At 35.0% G+C, this 16,263-nt stretch overlaps 1 protein-coding gene across 1 annotated transcript in view; it reads right to left on the reverse strand.

Annotated features, from left to right (window-relative positions):
• The window catches only part of LOC115226360 (cdc42-interacting protein 4 homolog), a 179,605-nt gene extending 163,704 nt beyond the window's left edge, over positions 1-15,901 (reverse strand). The window contains exon 1 of the mRNA XM_036500235.1: positions 15,822-15,901. The gene's annotated coding sequence lies outside the window, so the exon portion shown is untranslated. The remainder of the gene's footprint in view (positions 1-15,821) is intronic.
• Between the last annotated feature and the right edge of the window lie 362 nt (positions 15,902-16,263).

Genomic DNA, 16,263 nt, shown 5'->3' on the forward strand with positions numbered 1-16,263 from the left:
GATTTGGTAGACAGAAACTGAAAGAAGCCTGTCGTATATATGTATATATATATGTGTGTGTGTGTGTGTGTGTGTGTGTGTGTGTGTGTGTGTGTGTGTGCATGTTTGTGTGTCTGTGTTTGTCCCCCCAACATCGCTTGACAACCGATGCTGGTGTGTTTATGTCCCCGTAACTTAGCGGTTCGGCAAAAGAGACCGATAGAATAAGTACTAGGCTTACAAAAGAATAAGTCCTGGGGTCGATTTGCTTGACTAAAAGGTGGTGCTCCAGCATGACCACAGTCAAATGACTGAAACAAGTAAAAGAATAAAGAGTATTTGATCACTTGTTTTCTTTATTCAAAATTCGAGCAGAACTTGTGGGATCACCTGATACATATTACACAGACACATATATATACACAGATATATAAATATATGTGTGTGTATGTATATATATATATATATATATATATATATATATACATACATACATACACATAAATATATGTATATACTGCTACCAGTCCATAAACCCAGTTCTACTAAACAAGACACTAATATTTGTTAAGAGCAACTCCATAGATATGATTTTGGCTGCTATGACCACTATAATAGAATACAGAGTCAAGCTCTGGATTTGATCAGACAGAGCTGACTCATTTAACACAACAATGGGGTCTATTGACTCTGCCCAAAACACGGATATAGTAAGCATACAGCTATTATCACAAATAGAATCTTGGCTGCTGAGCGGGGGGGGGGAGAGTTTATAGAGATGACACATTGTTCACTATACAAAAGTAGTAGTAATGTAGAAATAGAAAAATGCAAGAAATAACTTTTTTAATTCTTTAAGAACTTTGGATTAGAAAGTAGTAAAATTCCTAAACATAAAGCTTAGCCTCATTGATGGCAAGTTTGAACCGTTCCATAAGCTGAATGATAACTTAAAATATGTGAGCTGAGGATCCAATCACCAAGATCATATAATGTGAAACAGCCCAAGAAGCGTGGGCAATAGAATATCCAGACTATCCACAAATGAATGGGTATTTAATATGCACACTGAATGTTACAACTCAGTACCGGCTACAGTATAGTATAAGTATAGTATAGTTTATATACAGAATAAGACAGAGAAAGCACGATATCCAGAGGGCATTATTGATAGTGGGGATAATCATATAACTGCAGAATACCAGAACCTAGAACAATAGTAAATATAATAGGGGTCAAAAGGGAAAGAAAAACTCATAACACTAAAAGTGCTATATATATATATGGCGTTAGGAAGGGCATCCAGCTGTAGAAACTCTGCCAGATCAGACTGGAGTCTGGTGCGCCAGACCTGTCAAATCGTCCAACCCATGCTAGCATGGAAAGCAGACGTTAAATGATGATGATGATATATATATAATAGAACCCGTGAAACTACAGCCAAAGTTAGAAAGAAGTGCACTGTTAAACACTAATAGCAATAACGATAACAAAGCAGCAAAATACTCTAACAAGCCCAATAGATATATTAAAAATGAAAAAATAACTGATGAAATTATATGGTTTAACACAATCTTCAATTCACTTCCCAAGATCTTCCAAATATCACAAAATCATCAACAGACATTATGTAAAATTAGCATATGTGACCTCTCACAATCTAGAATACCACATACACAAACTAAATAGCTTAAAACTAAACAGAATAAAACTGGAGGGGAAATACAAAGCAACCACAGCTAGTAACACTGTATATGGCAATGGGATGGTTGCTCGTAGGAGTAATAAAAGCTCATCAATAGTAAAAAGGATCCAAACAACATTACACAATTAAAGGTACAATCTATACATAAAGAAAATAATTACAGGAAGAAGAAGAGGACCACCATCGGAAAAACAGAAAAAATATCATGTGTAACTGCAGATGTAAAGAGGAATGCAGATTTAACAACTACATGATAAGGAATGCAGTGTACAAATATAAGGCGAAGACAGGTATGCAAATATACATGTACATAGGTGGCGCTGCAGACCCCATGAAAAAGTCATCATCATTTTCCAATATAAATAAAAGGCATTCCACATCTCTATCAAACTCCATCTGGTGGCTGAAACAGAATGGAGTGGATCACACCCATTGGCCCATTATTAAAAATGCTGCACCATATAATGGAATATCATAGGTATTCAACTTATGCCTAGAAGAAAACCTGGAAATCATCACATCTGCGGAAAATGTATTAAATAGGCACTCTGAAGTGATCATATGTAAACATAAGAACAAAACGCTATTTCTGGAATTTGAAAAAAATATTTTGTAATGAAATAACACATTATAGAACAGGGAAGGAACCCAAACAAATAAACCAGCCAATATTTAGGATGTTATACACTATACCACCAGAAACAATGAAAAGGTCCATAAGAAAGTGTTGTTTATCAATTCAGTCAATAAACACCAACAGCTGGTGGCTGTAGTAGCAGTACCAGATGACATATTGACATCAGAATTCATTTAAGGTTGTCATGCCTTAAACAAAATCAAATGAAAGTATGTGCTACCCATCTTTGACATCTGCTGAATGAATAGCAAAATAACACCACCACATACACCTCCATCCCCATATAACTACCATTCCTTCTCTTTCTATCACCTTCCCCTCCTCCCCACCAAATATACACAGAAATACCCATATAACCTGCTTAACCTTCATACTGGTAAAAATTGATATGCATCCCTCTGTTGTACATCCATTAATGTTATATCACCTGAAGAAATGAATCCATGAAGATGATCAACCCAATGGACTGCACTGTAATCATCCCAGAAATATGGATTGTGATCTTAAGCAACATGTGACTTGTGGAAATGCACATAGCAATGCATTAAATGTTTATAAATTCCATGCAAAGATTATTGTTAATATATTTATACTACATTATATCAGTACTGCTCGATGCAACTCTGAAAAACGTATTCACCGGTCAGCATCATTAGACTGAGGCTGGCATAATAGAATAGGAGCTTTATTTGCATATTCAAAACTTTTCCCATAAACAAATTTAAAAGATATGTATACATACACACACACACACCTATGTATATATTCTTTTATTCCTTTATTTATTTCAGTCATGTGGCTGTGATCATGCTGGAGCACCACTCTGATTTTGCACTTTTACTTATGATTCACCATTGACTGATTTCTTCAGGGTGAGGCACTCCTGTATGTGCCTTTGTCCCATTCAATGTATGAGGGAACTTGACTCTGCTGCTCTCACCCATACCTCATACAGAGCCATCAGTTCATCTGCTATTATGGAGAGGAGAATATCTTGTTCCTTTTTGAAGACACCCACATCCATATTGTGTAAGCTTCTTAATTTTTGTGGTAGGGCATTAAGAAGATGTGGGCCTTTGAATCCTGAGCTATTGCAGTATCTAGTCTTGAACGTAGATGGAATGGGAAGTACTTTTAGTAAAATACAATAACATCCAGTTTGGGCATTTGTAAAATACTCGATGCTGAAATTAGGTACTAGCCCTTCCACAGTTTTCCATATATAGATTATTACATATCTGATAGGCCTTCACACTAGGGAGTAAAGTAAAAGTTTTTTCAGCCTCTCCCTGCAGTTCATCTGCTGCGCTGTTACAATCTTTTTAGTGCCTCAATCTCCACTTTTAGTTAGGCACTGTGCTGACTGTGGTTGAAAGCAGTAGTCCAGGCAGCTGAGAACAAAGGTCCTCCACAGGGTCAACATATCTTCTTGGTCTCTTGTCCTTAAGGACCTTAGTATCCACCCTTCTAGTTGTCTCCCCTTCTGTAATGTGCAATTGAAATGATGCATCATTGCACTTACTGATCCCCAAGTTTTTCACTGCCTATGATTTAGGGATTGCAGTGTCTTCAAGTCCTGTATATGCATGCTGCAGTGCATTTGTAAGCTGATAGTGTTAGTGTTTGAAACTTTCCAGAGTTAAACTGCATGTCAGCTTGTATATTGCATTCAGATCCTGCTGTAAGGTTGTAACATCACTTCGATTTTTCACTGCCTGAGATTATTTTGTATCATTGGCACAGCTAATGACAGTGACTGTCTCAGTGACCATGAGCATGTTCGAGAGAGCTATTATAAACAGTAATGACCCCAACACAGTTCCCTGGGGAACACCTCTTAGAAGTTGAATTTTCTCAGAAAGGGAACCATTGGCTTTAACTGTCTGACTCCTGTCTTTAAGGAAGTCCTGCAGTCACTCTCCTAGTTTACCAACAATGTCATGGTCTCACAGCTTGTTACATATCATACCAGGATCGACCTTATGAAAGGCTTTTATATATCACATTAACATTGAATGGTCAAACAGCTGTTTCAAAACCCAGTCATAGTGCTGTAAGAGCTGTGTGTGGCAGCATCTTCCTGGACATAGGCCATACTGTGGGTTGTTCAGTAAGATGTTTTCTTCTAGGAACATTATCAGTTTCTTTCTGATGATTTGTTCCAGAGAGATTGCCCTGTAGTTTTTGGCCTCTGCTCTGCTTCCACCTTTGTTGAAGTTTACCACTTGCAAGAATAATTCTGGGAAAGTATCTGAAGTGGTTTCATGAAAGCCTACGTACATGACTTCAAGAGAATAGCTGGGAAGCCATCAGCACTAGTGGCTGAGCCTTGAGCTCATTTCATTTAAAGCCAGTTACACTTGCCTCCTCAATATTGATGTAATCGATGGTTGGCATCTTTGTTTGCAGAGCTACAATATTAACCCTTTAGGCAGTGAGCTGGCAGGTGAAATGCTTAGTGGCATTTCTTCTACCTTTACGTTCTGAGTTCAAATTCCACCGAGGCCAACTTTGCCTCCTTTCGGGGTCTATTAAGTAAGTACCAGTTACACACTGGGGGTCGATGTAATCGACTTAATCCCTTTGTCTGTCCCCTCTATGTTTACCACCACCCTTCTCTGTGGGCAATAAAGAAATAAATATTAACCCTTTAGCATTCAGATTACCCTGTCAAATGTAATGATTATTTATTCCCATTGTTTGGAATTAATCAAGCATTATCTCATATCTTTGAAATTTTGATGATGTGCTCATTTATTTTTCGAATGACATTGTGGGATATGTGTGAAGCCAAATCTGGCTGATTTCATAAAACAGGTAGGATATCTGAGCTGGATACTGTCTGCTAAAGAGTTAAAGAATTTAGCCAAGTTTTTTATCTGCATATGTCCCAGTGTGGAGGTGAAGACACTTTTAAATTGTTCACTGAGTACTTATCCTTTTTGGGTTTATTGAGCCATTCCCTTGGAACAATGACCCTATTTTATATCTTATCGTGGTTGTTTTCTTTGCAAATTTATAGAAAACTTTCCACAGCTCTGTTCTCTCCCTCTGCTGTTTCCTTTTTCATGAGTTTGATTTTCTTTTCCATCTCTAGGAGTGTTTGTATTAAAAATAGATTTATTCCTACTCTTCAGATTCCTACTCAACCAGTTTCAGACCTTTGATCTTCATCTCTTTTTTGTGGAGGTTACCTTTTCTTTGTGTAGAGCTTTGTGTATATTCATTTCTTTAAATTTTTATCTACAATTTTTATGTACACACTAATTTTCGTAAGTCACATACGTCTATCTCACATGTAAATCTTTGTAATTCATATTAGTAAATGAAACGTGTAATGGAGAATAAATAATACCAGAAAATTTCTACTTTCATGTTTTGTTTTGATATATATATATATATATATATATGATTATATAAGCTAGGAGAAATAGGTAGGTGTCATAACTATGTACTTGCACATTCTAACTATTTTTATGCAGTTTTCCTTGTATTTTTAGTTATTTTCATTTCCTTGTCATATTTCATTAATATTTCCATTTTTTTTTTATTAGTTTTAGGAAAGGACACATTGGGTTGCTATTTTAAAATAAAACACACAAAAAATGCAATAATGCATGTGTGTGTGTGAAACATGAGCACACAAACACACACACACATTATATAAACTAGCAGAAAACCATCTGGAGGGCAGTGTTTCTGCTTGCAAGACAGATATTGTGAACAAAGTTTTATAGTATCCCAGTGCAGTGAATTGAGTCCTTCAGCAACAATCATTCCTCCATCCAACTTATCTATCCACCCAGAAATTAGGAGCTTTTGTTCATTATGAATTTAAGAGTTGCCTCTGGTATCTTAAAATACTAGGAAGTTCAACATCTCTTTTTTTTTTTTAACTGAACAACTACTAGAAGAAAGAGGATTTTGAGATATGCATCATCTCATCCATTCAAAGGTTTCCTAATGTACAACAAATACCCCTTTCGTTATCAACCCACTTGTAAATCCCTGAAAATCATTTTGGTTAATGGCACTAAACTGCCCAATGGCATCCAAAATGACAAATACGTATTGAAATGAGAATTTCAGTGTAAATTTTGTCCGACGAGGATGTCAAACTGGTCGCTCCTCGCGGTGATATAGAGGATCTTCGTCGATGCCTCCACCAAATTTGGAGATGGTCTAACGAATGGGACCTGTGTCTGAATGTGTCAAAGTGCTGACATCTGCCTGTTGGCTCTCCTCCTGCAACTTAACTTGATTTCGAGCCGGGTCGTCTGCTGCTGAAGAAGACCGATCAGGTAAAGGACCTGGGTATCTTGGTGGATTCTTCCTTTTCGCCTTCGGCCCAGTGCGTCCATGCTGCCAACAAAGCACGCGGAGTTCTGTTCTTGATTCGACGGTCATTTGGAATGCTCACAGCAGCCATATTCCTACCGCTCTATGTCACGCTGGTGAGACCCATATTGGAGTACGGCATTCAAGCCTCTTCTCCTTATCTCCTCAAAGACATACAGCATCTCGAAAGAGTCCAGAAGCTGGCTACCCGCATGGTTCTTGGTCTCAAGAATTTGTCTTTATTCTCTAGAAAAACGCTGCCGCCGTGGTGATCTCATTCTTGCTCACAACATCATAAGCGGAAAGTGTAACCTCTCGAAAGAGCTGTTCTTCACTCCTGCTCCAGAGTCATTCTGAAAAGCTCTATCTGCAACGATTTCATCTCAATTGAAGGAGAGGGGCTTTCTCCGTCCAGGTTGCAGATCCGTGGAATAAGCTGCCGGACGAGATGGTGAAGATGCCGACGACCACTCGGTTCAAAGTCTCCCTTGACCACAAGTGGCCTGAACTCTTTACATGAACTGTACATAACTCCATGTCCCCCTACATGGCCTTGCTTTTTGAGCCAAAAATTAACTAACTAACTAACTAAGTACATTTGTGAAAACATGTGATTTCATGATGTAAATAATTGAGTTCCACTATCTTGTGAATGCTGCAAATTTTTTTCACAATTTTACCCCAGTTTGATTATCTGAAATGTTCCAGACAAAAACTGGATACCAGTTTGATGTTGAATTCAAGGAATTTTTTAACAAAGACATGGTAAAATCTAGCAAAATATATGGTGAACATCAAAAACCCTTGTGTGTGATTATGAATTGGATATTTCTATTTTCAAAAGTGAAACACTAACATTTGGAGAGTGACTGCTACTGCTAACATAACATTGAGGAATTTAAATAGGTTAATGGAACCTGTTTTATGAGACATTACCCACACAGTTTTTCTTCTGAGGATGGGCACCTGAAATATAAAGGTTTTGTGAAATTTTCCACATTATCAGAAGTTTTACTATTTTCCCTACTTTTCCCCTTCTTCAATATTACAATGCTTCAAGCGAACTACAGTACTAAAATTTTAATAATTTTATACTTTATGGAATTTACGTATATTTATCTGTAATTAGATTTGCTTTCCAAAAATCATATCTTTTGTGTTTGGCTGCACTGTTTTGAAATTTTAAAATTAAGTGAAAATTTTCAGATTTGGTGAATTGATGTAATTTTTCACACTGAATCTCAGGGACTACTTCACTTGTTCTAGGAAAATTTCTAAAAAAGTTAGAGCTTTAAAATTTGATAGTTTTCACCATGTCAGAAAACAGGATTTGGAAGGTGTCATTTGTGTGACTGCAATTGTAAGACGACAAAACAATATTGTCGACATTGTGATAACATGTTTTAAGAATTTGATAAGTGTAAAGTTACTAAAAGCAAGTAAACAACACATTTTGTAGTTTTAGGCATTCAATATGCATTTAATACCAAAAAAAAAAAGATTGATCATCACATTTTCTAGTTTTAAGAGCAGAAAAAGAGGCATACAAGCAGAAAAACACAGCGTGAAATATCAGTTTGTAAACACGTGGTTTTTTGCAAACACTTTTCCAACACTTGGCATGTTACTATGGAAACAGGTACCTATATGTCTCTGGATTCTGATTGGCTAAAATTAACCAAAATTTGAAAACTTTAAAAGCTATTAACTATTTATTTATAGATTTATAGCAGAAATGAATTTCATGTCAATACATTACATACAAAACTACATCAATACACCAAATTTCAAATCAATTGGAACAAAACTGTGGCAGCCAAACAGAAAAGAACCCCAAAATCAGATTAAACTAGACATACAAAAAAAATTTTGTTGTTTTAAGAAACCAGTCTAAATTCACTGCTATTTGAAACACCTAACAGGTATAGTTTGGTTAGAAATATAGTTAATGACTGGGTTACTGTCATCTACTCTTATTGCAATAGCCATACTCATCTCAGAAAACTACTTGTATGAAGAGACCCTACATTTAAAATGTTAGTAAATTAATGTTTTTTTTTTGTTTTTTTTTTTCAATTCTTAACCCTTTCGTTACCAAACTGCCCAAAGCCGCCCGAAAAAAGTTTTGGTTCATGTGACCAAGCCGCCCAAACCCGCTCGTAATTACCTATTCATATTTAAATGAGAATATCAGAGCAAATCTCGTTAGTACATTCGTGAAAACATGTGATTATACTTCGTAAACAGTTCATCTACAGTTTTGTACAATGATCGACGTGTAATTTTAATTCCCTGAATTTTGGGAGATTTTTTTCCACATTTTTTTCGGCATCGGTTTTTCTTCAACTTTGAAAATGGATAGGAGTTTCATGTTATCAAGCATTGATTCCGAATTTAAAGCTTTTTCAACGGAAAATAGGGAGATATCGAGAAAAAGAATGAATGAGGTTTTAAAGCATGTGGTGTACAAAATAATGAATAGGATATTTTTTTATCCGTTAACCAAAAGCAGTGATTCCGAAGAAACAAATCGGCGATGGCGACAGCAAAGACGATTTTACATCGGAATGAAGTAAAAAACTTTTTAAATGTTTTTATAAGCAATTTTTCTGAGGAGATAGAGTTTATCTATAGTCTTTCTTAGGAAGCGAAATCATTAGACTTTTATTTTTTTCAGTATGCTTGTTTGGAGCGGTCACTGTGGAAGCAAACTGTTACGCAGAATGTAAACAAACACAAAATCGGGGATCAAAGTTTGGAAAATTTGTGAAGCAAATACTGGGTACTGTGTGGATTTAGTTTTTATACAGGGAAACTAATGTTAGTGAGCACGGCTTAGGGTACAATGTGGTCTGGAAGTTATTGTTTGAAGCGATCAATGCGGAAACAAATTTACGCAGATTGTAAACAAATACAAAATGGGGGATCAAATTTCGGAAAATTTGTGAAGTAAATACTGGGTACTGTGTGGATTTAGTTTTTATACAGGGAAAATAATGTTAGTCAGCATGGCCTAGGAAACAATGTGGTCTGGAATTTATCACTTCCATACCATAACCAGGGCTGTATATTATTTTTTGACCGATTTCTTTAGTTCGGTCAAACTTGCGGTGGATTCCAGTATTTCACTTTATTCCACCTTTATGGTACACCCGTTGTGCATTAAATTCAACTAATGATCTAGTGATGTGCACAATTCTTCTTTATCAAAATTTTGTTGCATACCCATTTGAATATTAGCTGATGATTCATTTTCTATGGTGATGTTTAAACAAAATTTTAATATTTTTACCTTTTGCTCAATTTAGAATTTTAATATTTTTAGCTTTTGCTCAATTTACCTGGATTTACCTGTAATTAAAATCACTTTGAGACAAAAGTTATGCAATAGAATTGATTAAGAACCCTTTCTTTAATTATGTTCCAAATATCACATTAATATGTTGATAAGTAAAAAAGTTAGTTATTTAATGAAACAAGCCTAAATTCATGATTATTTTAGAATTTAATTGAAACTCTTGAGGGGTGTATTTTGGTCAGAAATATAGTAACGAAAGGGTTAATCAATAGCATCTAACTGATACATACAGATTACACTGAAATATCACTCAAATTATTTTCTCCAAGTTTTCTTTCTCTAATTCATTAATAAATAAATAAATAATATAAATAATCATAATAATAATAAATAAATAAATCATTAATAAATAATATTATCAAATTCTAACTCAATGCTTGAAGTAATCCACCACTATGTGTAAAAATTGAAAGAAAAAATTCCAGGGAAATATAATTGATAAAACACAAGTAAACATATATGATGCATATAGGAGGTCTTTTGACGAGATCTTCCTAAAATGAGATGAAATTGTTCCTTGCACAGAAGAATGCTTAATTCTTGTTTTATGACCCTAAACAACATGTGGTTACTTATAGCAAAGGACTTTAAGAATTATACACTGATGTCGATGTAATTGACTTAATCCCTTTGTGTGCCCTTGTTTGTCTCCTCTATGTTTGGTCCCATGTGCGCAATAAAGAAATAAATATAAGACTATAATTGCCTGCTGATAGCTGTGCATATGTGTGTGTGTTTAAATACGTATGCATGTATAAAATGAATAGACTGAGTGCATGCGTACGTAACAATATGGGACTGTGTTTGAGTGAGTATATGAATATATGTTGTTGTCTGTGTATGTTTGAATAACAACAAGAAATTATGCAATTGTCAGCCTGTATCTGCTTAGCAGTTAGGGTATTCGGCACACGATTGAGATTTCGAAAACCAGCAACGCGTTATTACACAGTAATCTTTCAGTTCACTCAGCTAGAAAAGAAAGTTGCACCTGTAATTCACAAGGGCCAGCCTTGTATGTATGTGTGTCTGTGTGTGTGTGTATATATATATATATATATATATATATATATATATATATATATATATACACACACACACACAAAGTTTTGCTTTCTTGTTGCTTGACACAAACATTCTACATGTGCACGCACACACACATGCTTTCCCTCCTTCTCTTTCTCTCTATCTTTATTAATGTGTTTGTGTGTATCTTTCTTTTTCTCTCAACACTTTCATGCAAACTGATATATCAAAATATACACAATCAACATTTCTTTTTGGACAGTAAGTAAATTTTTATGCTTCATTATTATTGTTATATTATTTTCATCATCATTATCATTACTTTTTTGAATGGTTTCAATCATCTCTATTCGTCTGTTGTTTCTACTGTTTTCTTTGTACTGTTATCTCTACTCTACATTTTTTAAAACTTTTATATATATATATATATATATATAATATATATATATATATATATATATATATACACACACACACACAAAGTTTTGCTTTCTTGTTGCTTGACACAAACATTCTACATGTGCACGCACACACACATGCTTTCCCTCCTTCTCTTTCTCTCTATCTTTATTAATGTGTTTGTGTGTATCTTTCTTTTTCTCTCAACACTTTCATGCAAACTGATATATCAAAATATACACAATCAACATTTCTTTTTGGACAGTAAGTAAATTTTTATGCTTCATTATTATTGTTATATTATTTTCATCATCATTATCATTACTTTTTTGAATGGTTTCAATCATCTCTATTCGTCTGTTGTTTCTACTGTTTTCTTTGTACTGTTATCTCTACTCTACATTTTTTAAAACTTTTATATATATATATATATATATATATATATATATATGAACATTAATGGAATTGTATCTTTGTGGTACCAGTGCCGGTGGCACACAAGAAAACCATCCGAACGTGGCCGTAGCCAGTACCGCACCGACTGGCCTCCGTACTGTGGGCACGTAACAAACACCATCCGATCGTGGCCGTTCGCCAGCCTCATCTGGCACCTGTGTCGGTGGCACATAAAAACACCATCCGAAGACCCAGCAAGACTAGTCAGGCCATAACCTGTGGCCCCTACCTGGGACGTAGTCAGTCCACCTGTGCATACCTTCCTTCTTGTGACACTTGTGAAGACCTGTTGAGGCAAGTGAAAATCAAAACAAATCAAAATAGATGAACATCAATGGAATTTGTATCTTTGTGGTACCAGTGCCGGTGGCACATGGCACACAAGAAAACCATCCGAACGTGGCCGTAGCCAGTACCGCATCGACTGGCCTCCGTGCTGTGGGCACGTAACAAACACCATCCGATCGTGGCCGTTTGCCAGCCTCATCTGGCACCTGTGTCGGTGGCACATAAAAACACCATCCGAGCGTGGCCGTCTGCCAGCCTCATCTGGCACCTGTGTCGGTGGCACATAAAAAACACCATCCGAGCGTGGCCGTTTGCCAGCCTCGTCTGGCACCTGTGTCGGTGGCACATAAAATCACCCACTACACTCTCAGAGTGGTTGGCGTTAGGAAGGTCATCCAGCTGTAGAAACACTGCCAGATCTGACTGGACTGGTGCAGCTTTCGGGCTCCCCAGACCCCAGTTGAACCGTCCAACCCATGCTAGCATGGAAAGCGGACGTTAAATGATGATGATGATGATATATATATATATCTTATTATAAAAGGCAGATTTTATCTGCCTCCCTTTGTAACTTATAGAAATCTACAATATAGGATTTCTTCAATTACAATTTACCTAGCATTTTTAAGAGTAGAATGCATCGGGTCATGCCAGGTCCAATTTTTAAAATTTAAACTCCAATTAAGCAAAATTTACAGAAAACTCACATTCTGGTGTGTATGTCAAATGCTTTTCTTAATGTGGTTTACACCACACGCACACACACACACACACACAGTGTGCAACGAATAAAATGAAAGTAAATAGCGACAGAGTGATTTGAGGAAGACTAAACTGAAAGTATTTAAACCACTACTCAAAAAATAAAAAAACACAGCAAACAGAAACAAATAAATACATAACGATTTACTCCTCACACAATTTCTTCAATTAGAGTTTACCTAAGATTTTTCAAAGTACTCCATTCGGTCATGCCATAATATATTTCTTTCAATTTCACCCCCAATTAAGACAAAATTCGAGAAAACTCAATATTTTAACATTTCACTCCGAAAGCATTGATGTACATGTGTTCGTTTGTGAGTGTGTGTGTGTGTGTGTGTTTGATGGGTTGTGCGACACAGAAAGTGTGGTGTGTAAGTGAAGTGCTTTTGTTAGTGTGTGTAAAGAGACAGACAGAGTGAAAGACAGAAATAACTGAACTTTTTTTATTCACTTTTTGTAGTGAGTGACTGAGAGAGAAAAGAGAGAGGTTATGTATGTATATATGTATGTATGGCTTCAGTGACACACACACACAAAAACACATGCCTACGTACACCTAAAACACGCACACACACACACACACAAGCGGAGCGCGAACTTCAAAATTTTGGTAGTATTAATTTGCGAGCGTACTTCTAAGCGCGCGTAATTGAAAGTTTTCACTATGATATCATCACGTGCGAAAAAATTCGAAGGGTTTTGAACAACTGAGATACAGATGTCACGCCTGTATTGAAACCATTGCTAAGCTGCCGTAATTGCTTAATTAAGACTTTGTTTAAATTGAAAGGGGCAAATATGTGACGAGGTTGAAAAAAAATACCCCAGAAAAAAAAATGTACTGCTGGTATTATTATTTAAGTTTTAAAAATTATTTACTTTGTTCAAAAAATATTAATATTAATTCACTACTATTTTGCTACAATGTCATGAAAAAGAAAAAATTTAGGTATGTAAATCGAATTCGCCACCCCCTTTTCCCCGTTCGCGTTTGTGTAAAAAAAATTATTATTTAAGTTTTAAAAATTATTTACTTTGTTCAAAAAATATTAATATTAATTAATTTTCAAGAATTATTTAATTTTATTCTGTAAAATAGTAATTAATTCATTTATCTGTAAATCCGCGAGGTTGTTACTCAGGCACCTAGAATGGTAACCTTCAACTAACACTATCTCCTCCGAGACCCTGCGGCGCAAGTTGACCAAAATTGAGAGTATGGTAGAAGAAGGGTTGCTCTTCCTTCCGTAGAACATAAAATTCAAATCGGACCATGTTAACACCAAAAATTATTTACATCAAAAAGATGCTTTTTTCTATGAAAATCCCTATTTTTTACGATTTTTTCACTGCTGTGTCGCCACTTTTTGGTGTATTTCGACCAGAAAAATGTTCACAAAATTTTTACTTTTCAAAATTACAATTCCAGCGGGTCGAAACAAACCCGAGCAACGCCGGGCGATACTGCTAGTATATATATAATATAGAATAAAATTTTTCAAAAAAATTCTATTAATGGCCAGCATATTAAAAAATACCTTTAAAGGTTAAATTCACAAACAACTTATAAATAAGGGCAAAAGAAAAAAACTCTAATGCCAAATATGCCGAAAAGAGACAAATCGTCAATAACTATATAATTCATCACTATAAGCACGCATCTCGAAGTAAGCCAACAGAAATTTCTAAAAAACTGTTATTATCGATAATAAAGGAATTTTTTAGAAATTTCTGTCGGCTTACTTCGAGACGCATGCTTATAGTGATGAATTATATAGTTATTGACGATTTGTCTATTTTCAGCATATTTGATATTAGAATTTTTTTCTTTTGCCCTTGTTTATAAGTTGTTTATATATATATATATATACACACACATATATGTATAAATATATATATGAAATGTATGTGTGCATGTGTTTGTGTAGTGTGTCAATTATTCGATTGATATTTTGTACAACTTTAGCAAACCAAAACAGATTCATTCATCGTCATCATTGTTGTCCTTGTGTTGTCTCTCTCATTTCCAGCGTTTTCATCACTCTTCTTCACTCATGTCATATCTCTTTGTATGATTCTGCTTAATAAAGAAACAAATACAAGTCGCACAAATTGGGATGCACACAACAGCTGCAGCAACAAAAAACTAAGGATAAAAGTACAGTAGAGCAGCAACTGTTGCTCCCTGTGTTTAATCCAATTTTCACCATTCACCATTGCAAGTCCCACATAATGTGGGAAACTCTATGAACAAGGGAATCTTGCTTACATGGTTGCTCTGACTTGCTAGAAATAACAGTGAAATACCCCTAAAAATCACACAGTGTATGCCTTGTTTAGTTTTAAAGGATATATTTGATAATGTAGTATTAGGCAGTATTAAAAAGATTGCATGGGTTTAGCAGGAATGCAGCAAGTACTAAATAAAATAAAGTTTTTTTGATATGAATGAAATTGTGAAGATGAAATCAAGTGCTCAAAAAATGGCATAAAGTTATCAATGATGAAAGTAATTCATATGCTCTCACTTCATTTAAAACATCATACTATAACTGTCTCAGACTACTGTCTTTTAAAATCTTGAAATTTAGTATATATATTCAATAAAGATATCATATAATCAGAATGAAAATTAAATTTTCTAAATTGCATGTGATTTCTCCGGAATTTAAAAGACCATTGGCAAGCTGTGGGAGCAATAAGCAGGAATGGGTAATTGCTAAAAACAGAATATAGTAAGTGGTACTAGCAAAACAGGAGCTCATAGAAGGATACAAGAATTTTCTTTACTAAACATCCACATGAAACTTTAAGTATTTATAAATTCCATTTGCATAGCAAAGAGAAATAAAAATACAAATTATACTTACTGACATTCGTCCTCATCTTTCTTTTTTGGTTGATAATTTTTTACCAATTTCCTGAAAAGACAAAAAAGAAAAATATTAGACAAATAAAAATCCAAAATAGTGAAATACTAGTAAAGTTTGTTTTAATGATATACTAAAATAAAAATATAAAAATTGCAAAATTATATTTGCTTTAACCCTTCCATTATCAACCTGCCTGCAGACACCTGGAAACCACCAAAAATGACCGTTTCATATTTAAGTGAGAATTTCAGCATAAATCTCATTAGTACATTTATCAAAATATATGATTAAATGATGAAAACAATTGAGTTACAATGTCTGAGATTATTTTACAAGATATCTGAGTGCTACAAATGTTTGGAAATTTTTTTCCTACTCCAATTTTCTGAAATGTTTCACTAAGGATGAAAGCAGGATAGCAGAAAGTCTGAATTCAAAG

This window comes from Octopus sinensis, linkage group LG2 (genome assembly GCF_006345805.1).
Source record: "Octopus sinensis linkage group LG2, ASM634580v1, whole genome shotgun sequence".
NCBI lineage: Eukaryota > Metazoa > Mollusca > Cephalopoda > Octopoda > Octopodidae > Octopus > Octopus sinensis.